The sequence below is a fragment of the Melozone crissalis genome, unplaced genomic scaffold (genome assembly GCF_028551555.1).
Source record: "Melozone crissalis strain CALT ecotype California unplaced genomic scaffold, PUWL_Pcris_2 ptg000073l_1, whole genome shotgun sequence".
Taxonomy (NCBI): Eukaryota; Metazoa; Chordata; class Aves; order Passeriformes; family Passerellidae; genus Melozone; species Melozone crissalis.
The window spans coordinates 10,671,078-10,698,057 of record NW_026535850.1 but is presented as its reverse complement, the minus strand read 5'-3'; the positions used below and the strand labels follow the sequence as shown (position 1 = coordinate 10,698,057).

The window sequence follows — 26,980 nt, the reverse complement described above, 5'->3', positions numbered from 1 at the left end:
TGTGAATATCCTCCACCTGAGAAAAGTGAAAGCCCAGAGGAACTGCAAACAGAATGAAGTGACAGATCATCTGCCCCCAGTCTCCACTCATTATCTTGCCTCAGGGAAATCACTCTGTTCTACCAGAGGGCAGCAGAAATGCTGAGGGTTTCTGATATCCAAGAATACCAGGAAGTACATGGAAAGAGCTTAAAAAGGAAACATCAGAACTCTTCAACACAAGAGCATGTCTCTGTGTGTTACAAAGGAGGGTGTATGGGAAATTGCTTTGATTTTGGTTACAGGTATCTCCTCTAATCCTTCACTGTCCCTTTCTCCATGAACAGGTGCCCAAGTGCAGCCACAGCAAATGTCCAACAGCAGCTCCATCAGCCACTTCCTCCTCCTGGCATTGGCAGACACGTGGCAGCTGCAGCTCCTGCACTTCTGCCTCTTGCTGGGCATCTCCCTGGCTGCCCTCCTGGGCTACGACCTCAGAAGGGGAAGGTGGGATAATTCACCCTCTCAGTGAGCTCCCAGTATTTCCACATCCGTGCTCCAAGTGCTGCTCCCAGCCCTGATCTGTGGGGATGGGAATGTCCCGCTCCCTTGCTGGGGCAGGGTCACACCTGAGCCAGGTGTGCAGGGCAGGACCTTGCCCTGACCCCAAGCACTGTCCCAGCTGCAGGATCTGCTTCCCATCGGCCTCTTCCTCCTGCGGCCCCAGCCCAGCTCGGTGCTGAACAAAGGGGCTGGGCCAGGGCCATCACCCAGCAGGGGCTGCTCACTCCCTCTGCCCCCTCCCCAAATTCCCTCTGGGGCAGCAGAGCTGGGGCAGGAGTGCTGTGGGGAGGGACAAGGGGGTGACACTGGCATGGGGGGGTCACACAGGGCCCTGGGGAATCCCCCCTCACTCTCAGGGTGCCAGGAACACAAACCCCTCCATGGAGCCCCTGTCCCCCAGCAGCACCTTGTGCGCAGGGTCTGGGGGCAGCTCTGGGGGTCTGGGGGGTCATGACTGCCCTAAAACCCCCTCCCAGCCCCACAGCCACTCCAGCTCCATCAAACCACCCCACAGATCCCTGCTGTCCCCCACACCCCGAACCACTCTGTGCAATAGAAATGGCCCCAAGATCCATCAAAACTCTTTCCCACCTCTCCCTAGACCCACCCAAGTTCTCTCCAAGCCACACAGCCCTTCCAGAACTCCAAAAACTCTCCCACAGACCCCTCCAGAGCCCCCTTAACCCCTTCCCAGCACCACAAATGGAGCCAAGAGCCACCAAAACCCCTTCCAATCCTCTCAGGATCCCCTAAACTCCTTCCCAGCCCCCCGTGGCATTGACCAGGAGAGGTTTGTGGACAGGAACATCCACAGGTGAGAGCAGCTCAGACACTTCAGCAGCATTTTAGGCACTTCCATCCCTTTGGGCTCTTCCCAGAGGCTTAAAGACGTTAGAGGGAGGACTGCAGAGGGGTATGAGGGATGCCAAGAGTGGCATTTTGGGGACTGGCTGTTCCTCTTGCCTGAGTCCATCTCTAGAATTCACCAGGTGTCTGATGTCCATAAAAGCCTCCAGACCACCAGGATTCAGCCACCCTCAAAAAAACCCAAACCTCCAAAATTCAGCAAAAAAACACCCACCAAGGAGTTCCCCTCTCTGGTCTCCCTACTTTGCAGTTCAGGGGCTCCCTCCTCTCTGGGCTCCTGCAGCCCCAGTGTGTATTGGTGTCCCCTCTCTCTGGGCTGCTGGGGCAACCCCAGAGGTTCCTTCCCTGGGCTCCCCAGGTGAGTCAGAGGGGCCCAGGGGTGCTGCCTGTGCGGGGTCCCCGTTTCAGCACCCAGGGTACCCAAGGGTGAAAAACGCCAATCACTTGTTTTTAAAATTTTAAAAGTTTAATAGTAATAAAATGGTTATAAAAATAGTAATATAATTAGAGCATTAGTAATTTGGAAAATTAGGATTTAGGACAACATGAGACAACAAAAACAAAGAGTAACAGACGTACAGGTACCTTTTTCTGGGCAGCATAAGCCCAAAAAAGGACACACATTAACCGAGGATTAACCCTTAAAAACAATAACCTGTTGCATATTCACACACCTCATACCTGATGCATAAATTCCATTCAAACACAGGATTGTGTCTGGTCAGTGTCAGCTTCTTCCTCTGAATCCTGATGGCATCTTCAAGCCTGAGGGAGGCAGGAAGCAGTTAGTTTCCTCTGATAAGAGAGCAATAAATTCTCTTTCTCTGAAAGATTTAGGTGTCCTGTGGCTGCCATCTTGCTGCGAGTACCTCATTCCTTTCTTTAAAAAATACCTCACATACACAGTTTCTATTTTAACATTATGTTATAACCTAAACTACATTTAACACACTTAAAAAATCAATTAAAAAATCAATACAGCATAACATCCTAACATAACACATAACATTCGTTTTAATATTTGCAAAGAGCCAATCATAAAATATGCATTCTTCACACCATGGGTGTCCCTTGTCCATGGTGCCACCATCTCCGGGCTCCTGGGCTCCCCCTTATCGGGGTGTCTGACACCGCAGGCTGCAGAGGCTCCCCCAGCTCCGGGGCCCCCTCTCCGCTGTGCCAGCCCCCAGCCTGCCAGGCCCGGGCCATCCCCCTGTGGCTCTGGGCTGACGCTGCAGCGCCTGCCCCGGGCAGCCCGACCCCCCCCAGGGAGGGTCCCTCGCACCCCCGGCCCAGCGCCGGGGCTCTGTCAGCACCAAACACCAGGACCCCCAAAATTCTGCCGGGCCAGAGCCACCGAGGGGCGCCCGGCCCTTGGCCTGCTATAGATACAGACTGCAATATTGGCTTTGTGCAAATGTTAACATGGATTTTAGATGGGTGCTGTTAAAATAACTTTGTTATAAAGATACAGTTTTCATTTCTGTTGTTAATTATAAGCTTAGACATAATAGTGATGTAGTTGATATAAGTGTGCTTGTGTTACAGTGCCTGCTTGGATGGGATAACATCCAATGAACATGGGATGAAGACACCTGGTACAGATGTGCCAGCTATCAGCACCCATCCTCTGAAGGCAGTGTGGGCAGCGGCCAAAACTGAAGATGATAAGAAAGGACCAAAACCACAACCAAGGAATACACATGCCCTAAAAAGGTAGAACTGAGGAGGACCCATGCTAAACAGCTCTTGGAATATTTTCTTTGGGAAAAAAGAAAATATTGGAATATTTTTTCTTTGGGAAAAAAAGTTTACTATGCACAAGTGTCACAGACATCTTTTATGGAAAATCCTTTCCTTAGGATTTTTCCTCCTGAGAAGCTGACAGGCCTCAGGAACAAAATGTAAACATTGCTTATCTGCTGCTGTGGAACACAACAGGTGGATCTGATTGGTCTCATGTGGTTGTTTCCAATTAATGGCCAATCACAGTCAGCTGGCTCGGACAGAGAGTCCGAGCCACAAACCTTTGTTATCATTCCTTCTTTTGCTATTCTTAGCTAGCCTTCTGATTAAATCCTTTCTTCTGTTCTTTTAGTATAGTTTTAATATAATATATGTCATAAAATAATAAATCAAGCCTTCTGAAACATGGAGTCAGATCCTTGTCTCTTCCCTCATCCTTGGACCCCTGTGAACACAGTCACAGTCAGACTAAACAACAAGCTGCAGACTGAGCTCACAGATGCACATTTCACCTCAATCCAAATGGATTTCTCCTCTGGAAAATTCCCCCTCTGCCTCAGAGCCCTCTCCCCAGGCTGGGTCCCAGCCTGGTCTAAGCACTCGACGCCAGCAGTGGGAAAAGCTGCACTGCCAGAGGGATCGGGGGCTGGCCGGGCCTCAGAGTGATTCTAGAGCTAAAGCGTGAGAGACATCAGCGCCGCTCAGATAATACATGCCAGCGCTCATCGCGGGCCCGGCCACCGCCTCCTCCTCCTCCTGCTGCTGCTGCTGGGGCCCTCCCAGCCCGGAGCCGCCGTTTCCAGCGCCCAGGGCCGCTCTCTGTGGCTGCAGCCGGGCCCCGCCACTGCAGCCCTTGGCCCGGCGCTGGAGCCGGTGCCGCTGCTGGCAGCAAACCCCGCCCCGGGCAGAGCCGCCCCGGCCCGGCTCTTTCCGCGGCCCCGGCTCGGCGCCGCCGCCATCGCCCTCAGCGCCCTCGGCCCTCCACCGCCTCGCCGGGCCCGGCCCGGAGCCCTGGGCCTCAGCGCCCTTCGGGGCACCGCGCTCGGGGCAGCGACCGCTCGGGGCACCGCGGATCTGCCCTGCCACGCCCGGCCCCGCTCGGGCACCGCGGATCTGCCCGGGCATGCTCGGCCCCGCTCGGGCACCGCGGATCTGCCCAGCCATGCCCGGCCCCGCTCGGGCACCGCGGATCTGCCCGGCCCTGCACAAGCCCCGGGCCCGGCCCGCACCACGCACCCGCCGCCGCTCCGCTGCCAGGGACACGCGGCCGGAACGGGCAGGGCCGGGCTGGCAATGGGACCCGCCCGCAGCCGCCTCCGCCTGCCCCGGCACCAATCAGCGCCTTCCACCCACCGCAATGGGCATTTTGAATAACGTGCGGTTTCTGATTGGCTTTTGGCAGATATTCAAACGAATACTTGATGTGTTACGTTAGAAAGTGATGCTGTAGTAGTTTTCTTAAGTAGTGTGTTAAATCTAGTTGTAGGTTGTAACAAAATGTTAAAATAGAAACCATGTTATGTAAGATACTTTTTTTTTTTTTTTAAAGAAAGGACTCACACCAGTCAGCAGCCACAGGACACCTAAATCTTTCAGAGAAATAGAATTTATTGCTCTCTTATCAGAAGAAACGAACTTCTTCCCGCCTCACTCGGGAAGAAGCCGTCAGGATTCAAAGGAAGAAACTGACACTGACCAGACAGAATCCTGTGTTTGAATGGAATTTATGCATCATGCATGAGGTGTGTGAATATGCAACAGGTTATTGTTTTTTAAGGGTTAATCCCTTGTTAACGTGTGTCCTTTATCAGGCTTATTTTGCCCAGAAAAAGGTACCCGGACATGCATAACTCTGCTTCTATTGTCTCTTATTGTCCTAATCCAAATTGTCCAATTATTACTCTAATTATATTGCTATTTTTATAACCATTTTATTATCATTCAACTTTTTGACATTTTAAAAACACGTGATTAGCGTTTTTCACACTTTTTAACACCAATTCGTACATTAAAAGCAGGCATAGCTTTATTTTGTCGCTGGGATCACCCAGCCCCAGCTCTTTCACTCCCCAGCTGGTACCTGTGTCACAGGTGAGCAGGCAGATGATGCTGCCCTCAGGAGCTGGGGCCCAGCACCCAGGTGCAGGTGAGGTGCAGCAGTTCTTTTCAGGGATTCTGAAGGTGAAGGAAAAGGAAGTTTATTTTCTGACTCTAACATTTATAGGTTTTTAAAAGTGACCATGGATTGGAGGCTGAAAGTGCCACCTCTCCAATGACACTGGAGAAACCAACAGTTTAATAAATTTCTTTTCTTCTATAAAAGAATGCAAAACAAATCTCAGGAGCTCATTCCTTCCAGAAAGATTATTGATACTGCTCTAGAAGGCACCTGGGAACAGCATCTCAATCCTGCCCATGTTTTCCCAAAATCGCTCCCTGCAGCAGGAACAGCTGGGTGCAGTTGTCACTGCAGATGTTCAGGCACCCAAAGCAGCTGCAGCTGTTTGTCAGCAGCAGAGCAGATATTCCCTGTGCCATCACCTTTCCATAGGGATACAGAAGCTCTAGTTCTGGGGTATGTGATCCTGCCTGCTGAACTCCAGGGAAATCCACATTGCTCATTGGAAAACCCACCTGAACTTTTCTTTTAAATGTGATGGAGAAATGTCTCTGCATCCGGGGGCTACTGTGGTGCTAAATCACCTGAGGAGTGTTGGGGTGTGCAGGAACCCTACAAGTAAGGGATCAATAATCCCTGGACAGAAGCTGGGCTGCTCAGGAGAAATAATCCCTCGACAGAAGCAGGGTAACTCAGGATCAATAATCCCTGAACAGGAGTTGGGCTGCTCAGGATCAATAATCCTGGACAGGAGCTGGGTAGCTCAGGATCAATAATCCTGGGACAGAGGCTGGGCTGCTCAATCATCTGAGGAGTACTGAGGTGTGCAGGAACCCTACAGGTAAGGGATCAATAATCTGTGGAGAGAAATTGGGGTGCTCGGGATCAATAATCCCTGGACAGAAGCTGGGCAGCTCAGGATAAATAATCCCTGGACCGATAATGGGCTCTTTAGAAGAAATAATGCCTGGACAGAAGCTGGGCTGCTCAGTTTTAATATAATATATGTCATAAAATAATAAATCAAGCCTCCTGAAACATGGAGTCAGATTTTCATCTCTTCCCTCATCCTTGGACCCCTGAGAACACAGTCACATACCTCCCTCTCAAATACATCTGCATGCAATTTCACAACAGGTTCATACACATTCATTCTACTGATTTCCTGTTACATTTCCTGTGAATTTTTCTTTATCAGAAAGAATTCCTGGGGTCATTTTGACCCTGCTTTCCACAGCAGCCTCTCTCTCTGTTTCAGAGTTCAAGGGCCCCCCCTTTATCTCTGTCTTGGGCTGCAGCAGTTTCTTAGAGCACAGGCTTTTGTCAGAACAGGCAGTCAGGCTGTCACAGACATCTCTCCTGAAAAATCCTTTCCTTAGGATTTTTCCTCCTGAGAGGCTGAGAGGCCTCAGGAACAAAATGTAAACATTGACATTATTTGCTGCTGTGGAATGCAACAGGTGGATCTGTGATTGGTCTCATGTGGTTGTTTCTAATTAATGGCCAATCACAGTCAGCTGGCTCAGACTCTCTGTCCCAGCCACAAACCTTTGTTATCATTCTTTCCTATTCTATTCTTAGCTAGCCTTCTGATGAAATCCTTTCTTCTGTTCTTTTAGTATAGTTTTAATGTAATATATATCATAAAATAATAAATCAAGCCTTCTGAAACATGGAGTCAGATGTTCGTCTCTTCCCCAATCCAAGAACCCCTGTGAGCACAGTCACAGTGAAGTTCTACCTGTCTGTTATTGTAATCACCAGTCGTTTTAGTTAATCGCTCCTTTTGTATCGGGATGGCCCTGCCTGAGGCTAAATTGATGGCCCTTCTCTCCAAACAGTGAGAGGACAGAATATGGGGGGGAGGGCATCAGAGAAAATGCAAAATAACCTCGGGACCAGCATGCCATGGGAAGCAACCCCACCAAACTTACCAAAAAAAACCCAAAAACAACGAGCCAATACAGAATTAAGAGATCAGTGTGATGTCTGGAGGTGAGGAACAAAGTACCCAGCCTGCAGAGATGCTGAGAACCTTTGCTGCCTCTCACCCTGAGCAAGGACCTCAGCTGCCAGGCTGTCACAGCCCAGCTGGGTGATGGCACAGCCGGGATGGACAGAGGGGTCAGGGGTGTTATAAATAAACAATCTGCCAATTTTTTGGGCAAAAAAGGGTTGCAGAGTGAACCAGTTATACCAGTTGCTGCCAAGGTGAAGTGTCGCAGGCATCTTTTCATGAAAAATCCTTTCCTCAGGATTTTTCCTCCTGAGAAGCTTAGAGGCCTCAGGAACAACATGTAAACAATGATTATCTGTTGCTGTGGGATGCAACAGGTGCATCTGTGATTGGTCTCATGTGGTTGTTTCTAATTAATGGCCAATCACAGTCAGCTGGCTCAGACTCTGTCAGAGACACAAACCCTTGTTTTCATTCTTTCCTATTCTATTCCTAGCTAGCCTTGTGATGAAACATTGTCTTCTATCCTTTCAGTATAGTTTTAATGTAATATATATCATAAAATAAAAAACCAAGTCTTCTGAAACATGGAGTCAGATCCTCATCTCTTCCCTCATCCAAGAACCCCTGTGAACACCGTCACAGGTGGGACGCCCAGCTCTGCCCTTTAGTGGACAAAGCTGCACTTTCCTCCTCCTCCGAGTCACCCTGGGAGCAGTTTCGGACCCATCGAGTTTCCCAACCTTGAGCTGATCACTTTTAATAAAGGCATTAAAAAGGAGAAAAAGTCTCCTGCCCTGTTTATTTCACCCGGCGTCACCCACCTACCCAGCCCCAGGGGCCACACAGTGCCTGAGGCGTTCTCCTCCTGTGCCACCCGGTGGGTGACATGGCCCGTGAAGTAGGGGGCGGCCACCTCACCGGTGGGGACACAGCATCAGCGTCATCACGATGGGTGGTGACCCCTGAATTGAGGGAAGAGGACTGGAAATTGTGTCCTGACCACTGCGAAAATTGTGTGTTGAACCCCAAAGTCAGATCCTGATTTCCCAGACTGGGTGCTCAAAACTTCTAAATTGGTTTTGGCCTCAAATTGGCCTTGCAACCCCCCATCAGGTCCTGTCCCCCTCCCCAGTCATGTCCAAACCCACAAATCAGATCCCAAATCCCCTCAAAGGGGTCCTGTTATGTCCAAACCCTCCACATTGGATCCCAAATCCCCTCAAATTGATCCTGACCATTCCCAAAATTGCGTGTCGAGCCCCAAAACTGGATCCTGATTCCCCAAACCCGGTGCTCAAAACCTCTAAATTGGGTCCTGACCCCTCAAATTAGTTTCTGACCTCGCTCAAATCAGATTCTGCCTCCCCCAAATTAGGTCCTGGCCCCTCAAATTGGCCTTGCAACCCCCCACGGCATCCTGTCCCCCTCCAGTTATGTCCAAAAAGCCTCAAAATCAGATCCCAAAGCCTCTCAAAGGGGTCCTGTTATGTCCAAATCAGATCCCAAAGCTCCTCAAAGGGGTCCTGCTATGTCCAAATCCTCCAAATCAGATCCCAAAGCCCCTCAAAGGGGTCCTGCCCCCCCGGTCGGGGTCCCCCCGTACCAAGAGCAGAAGCCGACATCAGCTCCCCACCAGCGTCCATCGCCCGCGCTCAGGGCTCAGCAGGGCCAGGAGCCGGCGAATGGGGGGAGACAGTACCGGGGACACGGGGTCCGGTGGGTTCTGCTGTGGCCGGTGGGTCTCGGTCTGTCCTGCTGGCTCCCGGTCCTGCTCCCGGTTCTTCCCGCCGGTGGTTCCGGGCAGTCCCGGGGGCCCGTGCGGGCCCCGGTGCTGCTCGCAGCGTGTCCCGGTCCGGACCGTGTCGCCCTCGGACGGTCCCGGTGTGGTCCCGGCGTGGTCCCGATGCCGCCCCAGTCCCTTCCCGGCAGCCGCCGCCGCTCCCCGGAACGCGCGCGCGGGAATCCCGGCCTGACACGCCTACGCCTGAAATAGCGCCTGTGATTGGTCAAAGCGGAGGTGACATCATCGGTTGCCAGGCAGAGGGGGCTGGAGCGGGTTGAGAGGCGAAGGAGACGGTGCTCGGAGGGGGCGTGGTCTGGCCGGGAGGAGGCGGGGTCTGGACGGGGATGGGGCGGGGCAGGGCGGGGAGAGGGCGGGGCAGAGCGGGATGGGTGGGGGCTCGAAAGCGAAACCTTAACGGAGCTTTTGGGAGCTGAACTGGGAGGACTGGTGTGGACTGGGGAGTGCCCCAGGCTGGACTGGGAGCACTGGTGTGAACTGGTGAGTGCCCCAAACTGGACTGGAGACATTGATGTGGACTGGGGAGCTGAGAGGGCTGAACTGGGAGCACCGTAGTCTAGACTGGGAGCACTGGTGTGGACTGTGGAGAGCCCCAGGCTCGACTGGGAGCACTGCTGGGGACTGGTGAGTGCCCTAAGCTGGACTGGAAACATTGATATGGACTAGAGAATTCCCCAGGCTGGACTAGGAAGTGCCCCAGGCTGAACTGGGAGCACTGGTGTGGACTGGTGAGTGCCTTGTCTGGACTGGAGAGTGCTCCAGGCTGAACTGGGAGCACTGGTGTGGACTGGCAAGTGCCCCGAGCTGGACTGGGACCACTGGTGTGGACTGGAGAGTGCCCCAGGCTGAATTTGGAGCACTGGTGTGGACTGCTGAGCTCAGGGGTCTGAACTGGGAGCACTGGTGTGGACTGCTGAGTTCAGGGGGCCAGACTGGTAGCACCGTAGTCTGGACTGGGAGAACTGGTGTGGACAGGGGAGCACCCCAGGCTGGACTCAGGGGCGCCCCAGGCTGGACTGGGAACACTGGTGTGGACTGGTGAGTGCCCCAAGCTGGACTGGGAAGTGCCCCAGGCTGAACTGGGAGCACTGGTGTGGACTGCTGAGCTCAGGGGGCCAGACTGGGAGCACTGTAGTCTAGACTGAGAGCACTGGTGTGCACAGGAGAGCGCCCCAGTCCTAACTGGTTTTAACTGGTGTCTCCACAGGCTGTTGCTCATTCCCCGTGAGCCCCACAGAGAGCACTGTCCGTACCGGTCCCACCATGGCGCTGCCACCCGCCACTCTCCTGCCCGGTGTGCTGCTGGTGGCCGACGCCCTGGCACTGGTGTTACTGGTGCCACTGGTGCCGCTGCTGGCGCCGCTGGGCATGCTGGGCGTGTGGCTCGAGGCTGCCCTGCGCTTGCCCATCCTGGCCGTGGCCACCCGGCTGCCAGCCCCTCGCTGTCCTTCTGGAGCCACCGCGGCCGCCGTCACGGCCGCCGCCACTCCCGCGGTGTTCGAAACCTTCCGGAGCCTCCTGGGGCCGCCCGGGGCCGGCCTGGGGCTGTTGGCGGCCGTGGCGCCCGCCTGGCTCGGGGTCACCCACGCCGCTGCCGCCCTGGCCATGCTGGCCTGGGCCGCGCCCCCAGCCCCCGGCAGCATCCCCGAGACCCCCGGAGGCGTCCCCAAGGCTCCCGGCAGCGTCCGGCGCGCTCTGGCACTGACCTGGGAGCAGAGGAATGTCCTTGGAGCTGCTGTCCTCTGCCTCGTGCTGGCTGTCGTTGGTGGGTGACTGTCTTGGTTTAGGGCAAATTTGGGAGAAAACCTCCAAAAGGGGCCCCTCCAGAAAGCAAATCCACACAGCCCGTCCCCAAACCAGTTCAGGAAAGATTCCTCAGAGAGAAGTGGAAAGAACCTGTTTATTTAACATGCAAGGCACACAAAATGAACAATACCAGATGACAACACTCTTTCACCACTCTGAAAAAGATGACAAATTCAGAAAGTCTCTCTTGGGAGTGGTCGCTCTGTTCTCAGTCCCTCTGGTCCTGGGGCAGCTGCTGCAGCCACAAAGTGCAAACTCTCGGTGTTCCCAGGTCCCGGTCTGGAGCAGGCTCAAGTAGGTCGAAAAAAGGGAAAGGAGAAACAGTCCGGGGAAAAATTCGGACTGCTTAGCTAAACTAAATAATGAGCGGAAACAAAAGCAAGAGCGAAGCAGGAGCAAAGCAGAAGCAAGAGAAAAGCAAAAAGGCAAGCAAAAAGCAAAAGCAGCACCATGTACTGCCCCGTGTCTGTGTCCCGCCAGCCGTGGGGGAGCGGCTGATAACAAAACCAAAGCAAAACTTTCACTCTTCAGAGCCAGTCTTGAAGGCACAGAACATGATATCCAGCATAAACAGAACACACAGATGGGGATACAAACATCCTAATGTCACCTTAGGACGTTGACATGTGGTGACAGGCGTTGACACCCCCAATTTGGGCTCTGCAGCCCCAAATTGGGAACCCCCCAATCTGGGATACCCCACCAAATTGGATGCTGGCACCTTAAAATTGAGTGTTGAGCTCTTAAATAGGCGATGACCACCCTAAAATAGAGTGGTGACCCTCCTAAATTGTGAGTTGACCCCTTCAGTTGGGTGCTGACCCTGCAAAAATGGGGTGCTCACTTTCCAAAATGGGTTCTGACCCTGCAAACTTGACTGTTGGTCCCCCAAAATTGGGTGCTGACCATCAAACTAATGGTCTGATGCCCAAATATGGATGTTGACCTCTAAGACCTGGGATCTTAAGGTCCTGATCTCCTATGTTTAGGTTCTGATCCATAAAACTGTGTGCTGAACCCCCCCAAAATTGGTACTGACACTTTAAATTGGGTGTAAAATCCCTAAATTTTTCACGAAACCCCCCAAATTGGGTCCTGACTTCTCTAAATTGTCTCCTGCCCAAATCGTGTCCCGCCCTTCCAAAATTAGATCCCCGTTCCCCAGACCGGATCCTGCCCCCCACAAATCAGGGTCCCCCTGTGTCAGTGGTCTCACCCGTGGTGACGCAGCCTCGGTGACACCCAGGGGAGATGGCGGGGCCGTACACCACCGGGAAGGTGCTGGATGCCATCGGGAGTGGGGATGGAGTCACCACTGGAGCTGTCGGGATGGTGGCGGCTGCTGGAGCCACAAGGTGGGTTGGAGCATTCCCAGGGCCTGTCCCCGTGTCCCCAACGTCCCCGATGTCACCATGTCCCTGTGTCCCCACAGTGTGCTGTTTTCTGGCTGCCGGGGGTCTCTCTTCATGCTGTTGATGGCGCGTCTCCGTCAGAGCCTGAGCCTGCGGCTTTTTTCCCACCTGGTGCACCAAGACCTGGACTTCTTTCAGGGAACACCAGCAGGTAACGGGGTACGGCCCAGCCCAATCCCACCTGACCCATCCCACCTGTTCCATTGCATCCCAGCTAGTCTGTCACCCCAGTCCCATCCCCACCATCCCATTGATCCCATCCCATCCCATTAATCCCATCCCATTGATCCCATCCCATTAATCCCATCCCATTGATCCCATTCCATTGATCCCATCCAATCCCACTGATTCCATCCCATCCCATTCCCACCATCCCATCCCATCGATTCCATCCCATCCCTTCCCATCCCTTCCCATCCCATCCCATCCCATCCCATCCCATCCCATCCCATTCCCACCATCCCATCCCACTTATCCCATCCGTTCCCATCCCATTGATCCCATCCCATTGATCCCATCCCATCCCATCCCATTCCATTCTATTCCCACCATCCCATCCCATTGATCCCATCCCATCCCATCCCATCCCATCCCATCCCATCCCATCCCATCCCATCCCATCTGTCTGTTATCCCATCCCACGACTCCATCCCCATCATTCCCATTCCCACCATCCCATCCAATTCCATCCTATGCCATCTTCCTGGCTTCATTCTACTCCAGTGTTCCATCCTGTCCCCATCCCACTTTCCCATTCTAGCCACTGTTCTGTCCCCATTATTCTCACTCCCGTGCCTCCACCCTGTTGCGTATCCCCAGCTGCCTTACACCATCCCATCACCCCATCCCACCATTTCCTTTCCCACCATCCCATTTCCCCTGTCCCTCCCCATTCCACCCTGACCATCTCCACAGCCATTCCCATCATCCCATCCCACTGCTCCCCATTACATCATTCCCATCCCAAATGGGATCATCCATGATGGGATCATGGTCTCACCCACCACGATCCCAACCTCTTTTCCCACCCTGCAGCTGAGCTCCTGGCTCAGTTTTCCATGGAAGTGCCACGGGTGTGCAGGGCAGCACCGAGTGGAGCCAACCAGCTGCTGCGGAGCCTGGTGATGGCCCTGGTGGTGGAGGGGTTCATGGTGGGGCTGGCACCGGGGTTGGCACTGCTGGCACTGCTGGAGGTGCCCCTTGGAATCGCCACCCGCCGCATCCAGAGCACCCGCAAACAGGTCAGGAGTAGGAGGGAAAGAGTGGGGGGGGACTGAAGAAAGGTGGGAATGGTGGAGCTGGGATGGAGGCTAGGGGAATGGGATGGTGGGGATGGGATGGGATGGGATGGGATGGGATGGAGAATGGAAAGGAGGACGATGGAGGTGGAAATGGTGGGATGAAAGGGGATGAAGACAAGGGGAATGGGATGATGGGGATGGGATGGAGAATGGAAAGGAGGACGATAAATGGTGGGATGAAAGGGGATAAAGACCAGGGGAGTGAGATGGTGGGAGTGCTGACATGAGGATAGAACAAAATGGTCGAGATGGGACTGGTGTGGATGAGAAGGATGAGATAAGGTAGTGGGTATGGAATGAGACAGTGGGGATGGGGATGGTGGGATTAGGAGAATGGATGGGAATGGTGAGGGTGAGAGAGAAGGGCGTGGGATGGCGGGAATGCAATAGTGGGGATGCAGTGGGTGTGGTGGGATGGGATGTGGATGGTGGGCCAGGAAGGTGACCTGGGAAAGTTGGAGATCCCCTGTTGCTGCCACAGGCCCTTCAGCGATCCATGCTGGAAGCATCTGCCCGCACAGCCGCAGGGGTGCAGGAATCTGTTGCCGCCATTGAGACCATCCGAACCTTTTCAGCAGAGGAGGAGGAGCAGCACAGATGTAACCTGGCCAAGGAGCTGAGGCTGAAGGAGCAGATAGAGCTGGAGCTGGCAATCTTCGTCCTTGTCTACAGGGTCAGGGGGGACTGGGAATGGGAACAGCAGAGAATGGGGGATGCCAGGGTCAGGGATGAAGACACTGGGAATGAGAACACTGGGACCAGGAATGGGAAACCAGCGGCTGAGATGGGGGCACTCAGAGTACAATGGGGACACCAGGAATGGGGACAACAGAACAGGGACATTGAGTTCAGGAACAGGCATGGCAGGAATGGGAATGGTGACATTAGAAACAGGATGGGGACACTGGGATAAAGGTTGGGAACATCAGTGTGGTGGTGTTTGCAGGTCCCCAGGATGAGAAAAGAGACAAAATTCTTGACTTCATGTTTCAGAAAGCTGATTTATTATTTTATGATATATATTATATTAAAAGAAAATTATATACTAAAGAAAGAGAAAGGAGACATTAGAAAGCTAGAAAGGACTGAATAATAAAGTCTTGTGACTCACCAGAGAGTCTGACACAGCTGGACCTGTGATTGGTCATCAAGTAAAAACAACCACATGAGACCAATCAAAGATGCACCTGCTTCATTCCACAGCAGCAGATCATTATTGTTTACATTTAGTTTCTGAGGCCTCTCAGCTTCTCAGGAGAAAAATCCTGGTGAAAAGATTTTTCAGAAAATATGTCTGTGACACATCAGGATCAGGTATAGGGACATCAAGAGTGAGATGGGGACACCAGAACTGGAATGAGGACACCAGGAACAGAGATGAGGCCACCAGGAACAGAGATAAAGACACAAAGGAGTGGGATGGGGACAGGCAGAATGGGGACACCAAAAGTGGGTTGGGGGCAGATGGAATGGGGACGCCAGGAGTGGGTTGGGGGCAGCAATATCCCTGTCCCACCTACAGGTGATCAAACTGGCCATCCGGGTCATGGTGCTCTTCAGGAGCCACCAGCAGCTCCGTGACGGATCCATCACTCCTGGGGTCCTCGTCACCTTCCTGCTGTACCAGGACAGAGTTGGTAGCCATATCCAGGTGATCCCATGGAATGCACGTGTTTGTCCATCTGACTGTGCTTCTGTCCATCCTGGTGCCACCCCCTTCCTTCTCCCCAGGTGCTGCTCTACGGCTTCAATGAATTCCTGACCAACGCAGCTGCTGGACAGAGGATCTGGGAATACCTGGATCGGAAACCCGCAGGGAATGTCGGGGGGACGCGGGAGCCTCCCGAGCTTCAGGGCCATGTCACTTTTCAGAAGGTCTCCTTCACATATCCTGGAAATCCAGAGCACCCTGTGCTGAAGGTGGGTCTGGGGGGAGGTGGGGTTTCCCAGGAGTGGGAATTTTGGCATCACCTGCTGTCACAATCCATCCTTACGAACGGGTTTCTTGATAGTTCATGGATTGATCTCAGGGTGCAAAAAAACCAACACGGCACAGGAGGTTTGCAGTAATAAAACAAATGCAGCTTTATTGAATGACCACAACAAAATGCAATAGAGGGATTAAGGGAGAGAAAAAGATAGAGATAGAAAAGAGAGAGAGAGAAGGAGGGGGATATAGCTACCAAATGCAGAGACAAAATCCTTTGGTCCAGTCCAGTCGAGGATCCGCCTGTTACGTCGGGGAGATCTCAGGGTTGCAGTCCATCTGGACCCCAATTATACTCTTTTTTTGATGGGGGAAGGGGAATGGATTTTGCAACCGAGTCAAAGGTAGTTTATTGTATCTTTGGGGAGGAAAGAATAATGTTTGGAAAAGGGGTACACACAGTCCATGTTCAGCAGTGGGCGTGAGCCATTGTTTTCGTGGTCCACTGCTCACACCTGCAACATCCATCTTGCTTTGGTTAGCTTGCCTCCCCCACACACCTCTCCCAGGTTGGGGGTCTCAGTCCCAATCCTTGGAAAGAGTGTGGGGGGCCTTTTCACATGGGGGTTTCATGTCTTGGTCTTTGATGGAGAGGCTTCTTACATCTCAGTCCGTCTGTCACGGCAGTTATAAGACGAGTGAGGGGTCTTTTGTGGAGGACCACCCAAAACTCAGGAGAAGTCCAGCCAGGCAAAGAGGGGGCAGCTTCCAAGGCTACTGTTGCAAAAAGGCAAGGTGCCCTCTTCTTCTTCTCATTGGGCTCAGTGTAGCATATAGTAAATACACCTGTGGACAACAGCTTAACAATGCTCTCAGGTCTCGGGGCCTTGTTGACATGTGACTTTCTCCTTCAGAACCAGAGATTTTAGACAGTGGGGACTCTTCAGTGGTCCCCCAATGATGATGGTGAGGCAGATGAGGAATATTTCAGACAGACTCTCACACCTGTCCCCATCCCACAGGACGTGAGCTTCGAGGTGCGCTCTGGGGAGGTGACGGCGCTGGCGGGGCCCAATGGCAGCGGGAAGAGCACGGCCATGGCGCTGCTGGAGCGGCTGCGGGATCCTGGCAGCGGGACGGTGCTGCTGGATGGGATCCCGCTGCCAGAGTATGAACACCAGTACCTGCACCGCAAGGTGGGACAGCAGAGACACTGGGAACACTGGGCATGGAATGGGGAAAATGGGGACAGGGGTCAGGGGACAATTGTGATGGTGTTCACAGGGGTTTTTGGATGAGGGAAGAGACCAGGATTTGACTCCATGCTTCAGAAGGCTTGATTTATTATTTTATGATATATACATTACATTAAAAGTATACTAAAGGAACAGAAGAAAGGATTTCATCAGAAGGCTAGCTAAGAATAGAATAGGAAAGAATGATAACAAAGGCTTGTGGCTTGGCTCTCTGTCTGCACCAGCTGGGTTGTGATTTGCCATTAATTACAAACATCCAACATGGGCCCATCACAGATGCACCTGTTGCATTCCACAGTAGCAGATAATCATTGTTTACATGTTGTTCCTGAGGCCTGTCAGCTTCTCAGGAGGAAAAATCCTAAGGAAAGGATTTTCCATAAAAGATGTCTGCAACAAACAATGAGATGAAACTGGGACCACAGGAGCATGGGAGCAGAAATGGGGATACTGGGAAGAGGATGGGGACATCAGGAATAGGGTGGGGACAACAAGAAATGGGATAGGAACATTGGGAAATGGGATGGGGATGACAGGAATGGGGATGGGAAAAGTGGGAAGTCAGGGGTGGGGACACTGGGGACACAGATGGGGAGAATGGGATCAGGGATGGACACTATGGGGACACCAAGGTGGGATGGGGTCATGGAACAGGGGTGGGGACACCAGGAGCCAAGACAGCATCCTAGGGCTTGGGGCTGGGGCAGGTGGTGCTGGTGGAGCAGGATCCCGTCCTGTTTTCTGGAACGATCCGTGAGAACATCCTGCTGGGGCTGGAGCACTGCAGAGTCAGAGCTGCGGGAGGCCGCCACTGCTGCTGGAGCCATGGAGTTCATCCAGGGGCTGGAGCAGGGCTGGGACACTGGTGAGAGCCAGGGGGATGGATGGGGCACCCCTGGGGCACATCCCCCTGATCCCAGGATCCTCTGGCAGCGATGGGAGAGCGGAGTGGGTGGCACATGGTGGGGTGTGCGGGGAATCCCTGAGGTCACATCCCACTGATCCCATGGGATTGCTCACGCAGGTCAGATCCCACTGATCCCATGGGATTGCTCACACAGTGGTGAGGGAGTGTGGGGGGTAGGGGAAAGGGGGGGAACCTCTTGTGCTGGGATCCCACTGATCCCAGGGTCCCCCCGCAGAGGTGGGGGAGTGTGGGGGGTGGGAGAAGAGGGGAGAACTCCAGGGCTGCACCCCACTGATCCCCTGTGGTCGCTCCCACAGAGGTGGGGGAGCGCGGGGGGCGGCTGGCGGCGGGGGAGCGGCGCCGTGTGGCCCTGGCCCGGGCTCTGCTCTGGCGTCCGGCCGTGCTCATCCTCGACGAGGCGCTGGATGATGGATATGATGGAGCGGTGAGTGGGGTGGGATGGAGGGGGTTGGTGTGGATAGGGGTGCAGTTGGTGAAAATGGGGTATGATGGGATGGCTGGAATGGGATGGTGGGATGAGGTGGTGGCAATAAGGGATAATGATTGGCATGGAGTGGGAATGATGTGATGAAGACAGGGATTGGATGGGGTGGTGTGAGTCAACGAGGTGGAGAAATAGGACAGGATAGTAGGATGGGATAGAGACCAGGGGTGTAGGATGGCAGGAAAGTAGAATCAAAGGATGAAGACAAGGAGATACGATAGGGTGGGGTGGGAATGAAGGGGATGGGAATGCTGGGATGAGGACAGAGATGGAGTGCAATGGGAAGGGTTGGAGTGGTAGGAGTAGGATGGGATGGGACAGTGGGAATGGGGATAGTGTGGGCAGGATGGCATAGTGGGCATGGGGATGGGATGGAGAACAGGGAGATGGGATGGTAAGAACAGGATGATAGGATTAGGGTGGGACTGAGAGTGGGGTGGGATTGGTTGGTTGGGACTGGGTGGGATCAGGTGGGACAGGGTAGGACTGAGTTGGATGGGCTGGCATGAGGGTTCTCTGATTGGATGGTTTGGCATGAGGGTTCTCTGATTGGATGGTTTGGCATGAGCGTTCTCTGAGCTGGATGGGTTGGGATGAGAGTTCTCTGAGCTGGATGGGTTGAGATGAGGGTTCTCTGAGCTGGATGGGTTGGGATGGGAGTTCTCTGAGCTGGATGGTTTGGGATGAGCTGGATGGGTTGGGATGAGTGTTCTCTGAGCTGGATGGGTTGGGATGAGCATTCTCTGAGCTGGATGGGTTGGGATGAGCTGGATGGGTTGGGATGAGCGTTCTCTGAGCTGGATGGGTTGGGATGAGTGTTCTCTGAGCTGGATGGGTTGGGATGAGCTGGATGGGTTGGGATGAGAGCATTCTCTGGCTGCAGGCACAGCGCTGGATGCGCACTGGGCTGGCCAAGACTGTGCTGGTCGTGTCCCACCGGCCGCGGGTGCTGGACGGGGCCGATCGCCTGGTGCTGCTGGAGCATGGGGCCGTGATGGAGACGGGAACACCAGCGGAGCTGCGGGAACGCCGTGGCGCCTACAGCCGCCTGCTCCTTGGAGGAGGCAGCACCGGGCAGCCCGAGGGCCCCGGGATGGGCAGCGAGAAGGGGGCTGCATCTGGCAGGGAATAAAAGGGAATCAGCCCCAGTGTCCCCATTCCCGGTGTTTGTGTCACCAGCCAGCTCCTGGTGTCCCCAGTCACAGTGTCCTGTGAATCCCTTCTCCCCACATCCTCAGGATCCCAACTCCCTGTGTCCCCCATGTCCCCACCGTGTCCCCCAGGTCTGCCCATTCCCTGGATGTGTGTGTATCCCCTGTATCCACCACGTCCCCATGATCCCTGGTCCCCATGTCTGCTCCTGGACATGGGGCACAGGGTGGGAAATCAATCCCAAGGAATGGATCTGGGCATGGGTGTCACGTCCTCATCTCACTCCTGCTGTGCTCACTCCAAGCTCCTGGTGTCCCCAGTCCTTTCCCAGTGTCCCCATCCCCAGTGTCTTTATTCCAGTTCCCAATGTCCCCTTTTCTATTCCTCATTCCCTGAGAGGAAGTGCTGGGCACTGGAGGATGGGACGGAGATTTATTGCCCAAACCAGGGTATTTATACATGAGAAATAAAACATTTTGAACAACTGTAATTCTTATGTTTAAAACATGGGAAAACAGGAAGTCAGTCCGTTGGGAAGGGCTGCTGTGTGATGAGTGGGAACAGCAGGATGAGCTCTGCCAGCAATTTGTGGCTTTCTGCAGGGAGAGGGAAGGGGTTGGACCTGCACCATGGATCATTCAGCTGGTGATGAGAGTAAGAGTTGGTGTCACCCTGTCTCTGTCGCCATGGGTTGGATCTGGCTGAAGAGCCCACAGAGAGCAAGGATCCCACCAGATCCTACTGCATCCCTTGTACCCCAATCCTGCTCCACCAACACCACCTGATCTGTTTTGGAATCCCCTCAATCCTGTTCTGGAATCCCACTCCAATGCTGCCCCATCCATCCCACCTGATCCTGCTCTGGAATCCAGCCCACATACACTTTAGAATTCTACCTGATCCTGATCGGGAATCATGCCCTGGTCTGGAATCCTGCCCTATATCCCTTCTGGAATCCCGCACAGATTCCCCTCTGTACCTGTGGTCAAGCAATTGGTTTCTCTGCCTGTTTCTGCAGAACGAGAGGATCCATGAGATTCCAGCATGGATCACACACCAGGATTCACCTGCATGGAGGTGATCCAGAGCTGGATCTGCCTCTGTGTTAGGTGACATGTGGAGGGTGAGGGGCACAGGAGACAGACACCACTCACCCTGATGTTTGTGTGGCAAGAGAGGGTTTTGTTTTCCACTCCCTCCTTTATATAGAGCATTTGAAAGGCCTGGTCTGGATGCTGTCACTGGTTTGAACTCCGCACCCCTTTGGGTCCTGAGCCACTGAGATGCCTGCAGGCTTATGAGAGATCAAATTGGCCAAAGCTCTTGTCACTGAGCCCAGGGGCTGGCAAGGTGACACCAACATCTCACCCTTTCTTTGCTATAAATTTTGATTTGCATTATAGCTGCAGCATTTATGTCCAGGAACTGCTAGGGGAGAGCTCAGGTAAATATGCCCCAGGCATTAGGCTTATAGGTTACAGATTGCAACTTATTTGTAAAAACAACAAACCATTTAAGCCTTGAAGAAAATAAAACAGTCTGTAAGAACAAGAATCATTCAACCCTTATTAAAGAAAGAAAAGCAAACACAAAAACTAGGAAACAATCTGTAGACAAGGAAAACAGTTTGTAAACAGGGGAATAATTTGTAAACAGATGAATCTTTATGTGAACTGCAGTCCCAGATTTCCATGAGGTTGTCACCAATCACTGATCACACGGCTCTGTGTCTGCTGAGGGTTTATCAGCAGGTGCTGTCAGGATGCAGTGCAGGCTGGATGCATCTGGCAGGTACCCAATGTGTCCCACTGTCTGTTGGAACACATGAATGTCCCCAAGCCCAGGTAATGAGATCCCAGGGACCCCCCCATGTATTGGTAAGGAGGTCTCGTGCCATTCCCTTGGATTTGGGCAGCTGAACATTACACGATTGCATTGATAAGAAGTGATTTAGCATAACTGGCTTCTGGGATTTTCCTAAGACTGTTAAGTGATTTAATGTGTATAGAGCTTTAGCTATTCTACTTTGTGGGGTCTCACCACATACCTCCCTTTTGTTTATTAACTATACCTTTTCAGGCACCATGTGCTCTTTCCACTATTGCTTGTCCAGCTGGTAAATGAGGGATGCTGGTTTGGTGTGATACACCCCAGAGCTGTAGAAATTGCCTGGTTTCCTGGGAAGTGTAGCAGGCCCTTTATCAGTTTTGATGGTTTGAGGAATGCCCAAGGCTGCAAAAGCTGATTGCCAGTGTACCATGGCACCCAGTCCCCTTTCCCCTGTGTGTACTGTAGCCCATATTGCTGAGGAAAAGGTGCCAATTGAGACACGGGTGTGTTTTAAATGGCCAAAATCAGGGATGTGTGTGACATCAATTTGCCAGATTTGCAAAGCACACAGTCCATGAGGGTTCACTCTTATCTGCAATGGTGCAGCGTGACCTTGACAGCACAGATGCTAACAATATTACAAACCTCTGTGTTTGACAGCTGAAATTGCTGTTGTAAAGCTCAAGCATCTTGGTGGAAAAAACTGTGCAATGCCTTTGTTTGTGGAAGCACATCTGGCTGTGGTGCTGAATGGGTACCAGAAAAAGGTACCTGGACCGTCTGTAACTCTTTGTTTTTATTGTCCCATATTGTCCTAAATCCTAATTGTCCAAATTTTTATTACTCTAGTAATATTGCTATTTTTATAACCATTTTATTACTATTAAACTTCTAAAGTTTTGAAAAACAAGTTATTGGCGTTTTTCACACAGTGCCTGACACAACATCCCACGGACAGGGAGGTCACAGGATGTAAAAAACGCCAATCATGTCACTGCTGTGTCCCAGCGCTGCACCGAGGACATCCCCCAGCGTGATGGCCATGTCATCCCCAAGGGTATGACAGGGTGTCCCCAGTGTCACCACCCACCCTCATCTGCTGTCCCTAAAGTGGCCATTCCCATCCCACCAGGGGTCATCTGCCTGATGAGCATCTACGGGACCCACCACAGCCCAGACCTCTGGCCCGAGCCTGAGGTAGGGCCACCCTATGAGGTGTCCCTTGAGGAAGCAAAGGGAGTCAACCATATCCTAACTGATCAGCATCGAACTCCGATTTATTGATCTAGCTTACACTCTTTTATAGTGGTGTTAATTAAGCTTATACATATTACAAAACCCGAGCTCATCATTGGTTGTAGATTACACACCAACCCCTCTTTGTTGCCAATACCTGTGGTTTTCTTGTTGAGACTAATACTTGTTTTTCTCATTCTGTTATTGACTTGTTATTAACTGTTCTCAAGGCCTCCATGTTTTCCACCATGTTTTTTCTCATCACTTCCTCAAGGACATGGTGTTTACTGTTGTTAAGGGAAAAGCCTGAGAACTTGCTGCGTACAGCTGCCTTTTATTCTTTAACCAGCTGTATATGTTCATGGCCTTTTTTCCTTCAAGCCATGTCTGAGCAAAATTCTCCAACAAATTCCCCGTTTTTCTTTTTTGCGCAAGGAGGTTAGTCTGCCAGGTTTTTTCTATCATTCTACTGACCATATTTTGAATATAATTAAAAATACAAGGTAAAATAAGCAGAAGCATTAAAAGCACATCTAATATCTCTACAGCATATGTCACAAGGTTCCTCAGCCACGGTCCAAGCAATGGCTTTTACCCCAAAGGGTTAAAACCACCCCCAACTGAGCCATAATGTCTTCCTTATCAGGCATTGCACGGTAGGTGGTAATTGGACCACTGAAAAGGAAAGCTGTTAGATGTTTTTCATTCATGCGAACCCAGAGAGGAGGCGAACGGCTAGGGCTAATAATGCTGGAATCGACTCCAGTGTCCAACAAGCCTGAAAATGATCCTTTCTGTCCTTGAAATTCCACTTCCACCCTTTTCTTGGTCTCTCAGAAAGGTTCAAAGCCAGTAAGGTAAGTCCTCTGGTGGATTCAAAACCATTTTCCCCCCTCTCTTGTCCTTTCATAGTCTGTAGTCCCTTAGTCATTTGGCTCAAGTGGCACCACCTGAGCAATTCTCAGTCCTTTGTTAATTTGGAGTGGTGGGAAAAGAGTATGCACCATAACATATAGTCCACATCAATGACGCCAGGCAAAACAAATAATCCCAACGCAGATGATCTTCCGAAAAGCAAAGCACCCACCGCGTGACCCTGTATAACAATAGGTCCATGAATCCCTGTCGGGATCTTCTGTGGGTGCAGGGTCATCAGCATAACTTCTACGGCGGCTGCCGGTTCCAAGCCGAGGCTCCCTGTGGTGTCGGGTTGGAGACAGGAGAGGGTGCTGATGCTGCAGTGACGACTTCTGTTGGTGCGTGGTCACTGCGGTTCTGGCACCAACTAGGCGTTGAAGGCAGTGCTGCTGATGTTTGAAGAGGTCCAAGAGCAGATAACACCTGATTTTGAGAGGTCTTTGCCTGTTCTTGTAAGCCTAGCCCTAACTGTGCTACACATTCATTTACAAGCCCTTGCCAATGAGCATTGAAAAACAATTGCTGAGGCTGAGTAAAGATCAATTTATCTATCTCATGACAATCATTCACCAAAAGAAGAAGGCTGGCATCAAAAATATAATCTAACATCTGTTTGGCTGGCTCACTTTTCACTCCAAACTGACTAACAGTAGACCTCAGCTGAGACAGCAATTTCCAATCAAGAGCTGTAATAGTAGCCTGCATGCCCCCTCCCTCTTGCGGATTGAATACAACAGAACAAGCCAGCTGGGTAGCAGCGCTGATAAGCTCCCCATCCCCCTTTTTAATAGCGTCTCTGGCAAGCACAGCCCAGGCCAATCTCCGCTCCCTTGCAATAGCCCCCGCTAGGTCATTTTCCGCCCCAGGGATCGGCTCATTGATTTTCGGGAGATTATCGGGTGGTCTTGGCCATAGTTCGTGTTGTTCAGGGGGTGTGGAAGCCTCAGAAGCGCTCTGTGTAGCCTGGCTTAAAGCAGAAGAGGGCGGCGAAGCAGGTAATAAGACCGTCCTCATTGCAGGGGCTACTGGTAATCCCCTATCCTGATCGTATCCCCTGTCCTGGTCGTAATCTTTATTACACCCATGAGCGGCGCTAGCCTGCTGGGCAGCCTCTTTCTCAGCCTGAAACTGCAGTAATTCATTGCGAATGACCCGCCATAATTTACCTAACTTCTTGGCAGTTTTATCGCCCTCTAAAGTAGCCTCCCATAATAAATCACGGAATTTACGCCACTCCGTTAACTCGTGAACTGTATGGGGGTTAATAAAAATTCCCCTATCGTAGCCATAAGCCAAAAGCCCTGGTAAATCCTTTTGCAAATCTATCCCCTTAACCTGCCCTTTTTGTAAAAAGGCAGTAAATAAATCATATACTGCTTGCCTTTTCATACCTAAAATCGTCAGCGCTGTTGCAGCCTCTTCAAGGTCCGTGCAGCACGTATCAGTCGGGCTCGCCTGTACGACACCCGAGGCACGAGGCGTCTCAGCTTCTTTTTTATCCGCTTTTTTTTTCTGTTCTCCGCGTTTTCTGCCGTCCCGGCTGCTTCTCAGGACCTGAGCGTGTTCTTCACTCCTCCGTGGTGCGTTGCTGTATCACGATCGGGTGTCACCATTTGAGGAAGCGAAGGGAGTCGACCACATCCTAATTGATCAGCATCGAACTCCAATTTATTGATCTAGCTTACACTCTTTTATAGTGGTGTTAATTAAGCTTATACATATTACAAAACCCGAGCTCATCATTGGTTGTAGATTACACACCAACCCCTCTTTGTTGCCAATACCTGTGGTTTTCTTGTTGAGACTAATACTTGTTTTTCTCATCCTGTTATTGACTTGTTATTAACTTTTCTCAAGGCCTCCATGTGTCCCTGCCACCACAGTGATGACAGCTGTGTCCCCTCAGTGTGACTGTGTCGGTGTCACCCCAGGTGTTCAATCCTCTGAGGCTGTCTGGAGAACAGCAAGGGACAGTCCCCGCTGTCCTTCATCCCCTTCTTTGTTCGCCCCAGGTATGTGCTGGAGTGGGGACAGGAGTGTCCCCACGTGCCACTCCTGTCCCTGGCTGGGTTCACAGTGGGATGACAGTGACAGTGGGGACGTGGTGGCAGGAACTGCATCGGGCAGAGCTTTGCCATGGCTGAGATGAAGGTGGTAGTGGCATTGACACTGTCCCAGTTGGTGCTGCGGAGGGACAACGTGACGTCACCCCCGCGCCGCCAGCCCGAGCTGATCCTGCCTGCCAAGGATGGGCTCTGGCTGCTGCTGGAGCCACTGGTGGGAGTGGCCTGAGTGACACGGGTCACCAGGACATGGGGACATCCCACAAGGCGGGTGTCACAGCCAGGGGAAGAGCAGGGAACAAATGGTAGCATGAAAGGGACAGTATCATGGTGGTGGTGGGGATGTGTTGTCCCTGGCCATGGGACACCTCATGGCATGGACATGTCAACGCATGGACTTGTCCCCTAGGCCACTTGTGTCGCCATCCATGGCCATGTCCCCCATGTCCTCATCCATGGCCATAGAGCCCCATGTCGCCATCTCTATCTGTGACACCCCCCCATGCCCAATATCGCCATCCACAGCCATGTTCACATCCATGTCCTTGTCCCCATCCCCATCCCCAACATGTCCCCACCCATGTCCCACAATGTCACCATCCGTGTGATATTTAAATGTCTTTATATTTACCCCAATGTTGGGTGAAGGGCAAAGAAAAATGAGAGAAAATAAAGGCCAAAATAAAAGCATTTACGTGTCCATGCTGGCTGAGGATCCATGTGCTTGGGTGGGTAGAAATGACCTGTTTTAAGAGGGATTTCCACTCCATTGTCTCCAAAATCCTGGTTTTTTGCCCCAGTCCATCACCATTTGGCTGTGGAAGATGCTGGTGGGCCAGAGAGAATTAGAATCATGGAATGATTCAGGTTGGAAAAGACCTCCAACACCATTTGGAATTCCTGGATGCCACCCGAAGCAATGATTGGATTCCAAAGGTCAGACTTTTTGGTGTCAAAAGTAAAAAAAATGTCCTGTCCCCTATGAAATTCTGATGTCAGTTTGCATCCCAATGGATTTTTCTCTGGCTGTGTCCAAGTGCCCAAGGGAAGCCAGGAAGATGTGGAGACCACCAGCCAGGTGTCTTCCCAACATGGATCACAAGGACCATGGATGACCAAGTCTCTGCCCAGTGAGGGTCACTGTGGACCATCCAGTGGGGGTCCCCAATGGGGGATGGAGTTGAAGCAGCGCTCAAAGCTCTTCCTGTCACTGTAGGACACAAAACAACACGAGCGCACACACTGCTGCTCTCAAGGGGGAGAAAAGGGAAGTTTATTTTCTGACTCCAACATTTAGAGTTTTCTAAAAGTGACTGGATTGGAGGGTGAAAGTGCCACCTCTCCAATGACACTGGACAAACCAACAGTCCATCAAATTTTTCTTCTTCTAAAAAAGAATGCAAAACAATAAGTTATTTACAGAAAGTGTGTGAGAAAGTTTGCTACAAGAATGTAAACATCAGAAGGCTTAGAAAATCATAAAAAATCAAGGCGACACTCTTCCTGCACACAGGGCACTTGTAGGGCATCCCTTACTGCTGCCTCCCTTGGTGTTGGGTCACAGCAGAGTTCTGGGAGAAGCTCTTCCCACACTTAGGACACTGTCAGGGCCTCTCCCCAGTGTGGATCTG

The 26,980-nt window shown here is 52.1% G+C and overlaps 1 non-coding gene and 1 pseudogene across 1 annotated transcript; one reads left to right on the top strand and one right to left on the bottom strand.

Moving 5' to 3' along the window:
- Nucleotides 1–3,807: 3,807 nt before the first annotated feature.
- LOC128946081 (small nucleolar RNA SNORD45) lies at nucleotides 3,808–3,890 on the bottom strand. Its single transcript, XR_008483940.1, has one exon. It is a non-coding gene; the product is annotated as a small nucleolar RNA SNORD45 (small nucleolar RNA).
- A 6,409-nt stretch (nucleotides 3,891–10,299) lies between these two features.
- Nucleotides 10,300–25,578, top strand: LOC128946059 (antigen peptide transporter 2-like; annotated as a pseudogene).
- Nucleotides 25,579–26,980: the final 1,402 nt, after the last annotated feature.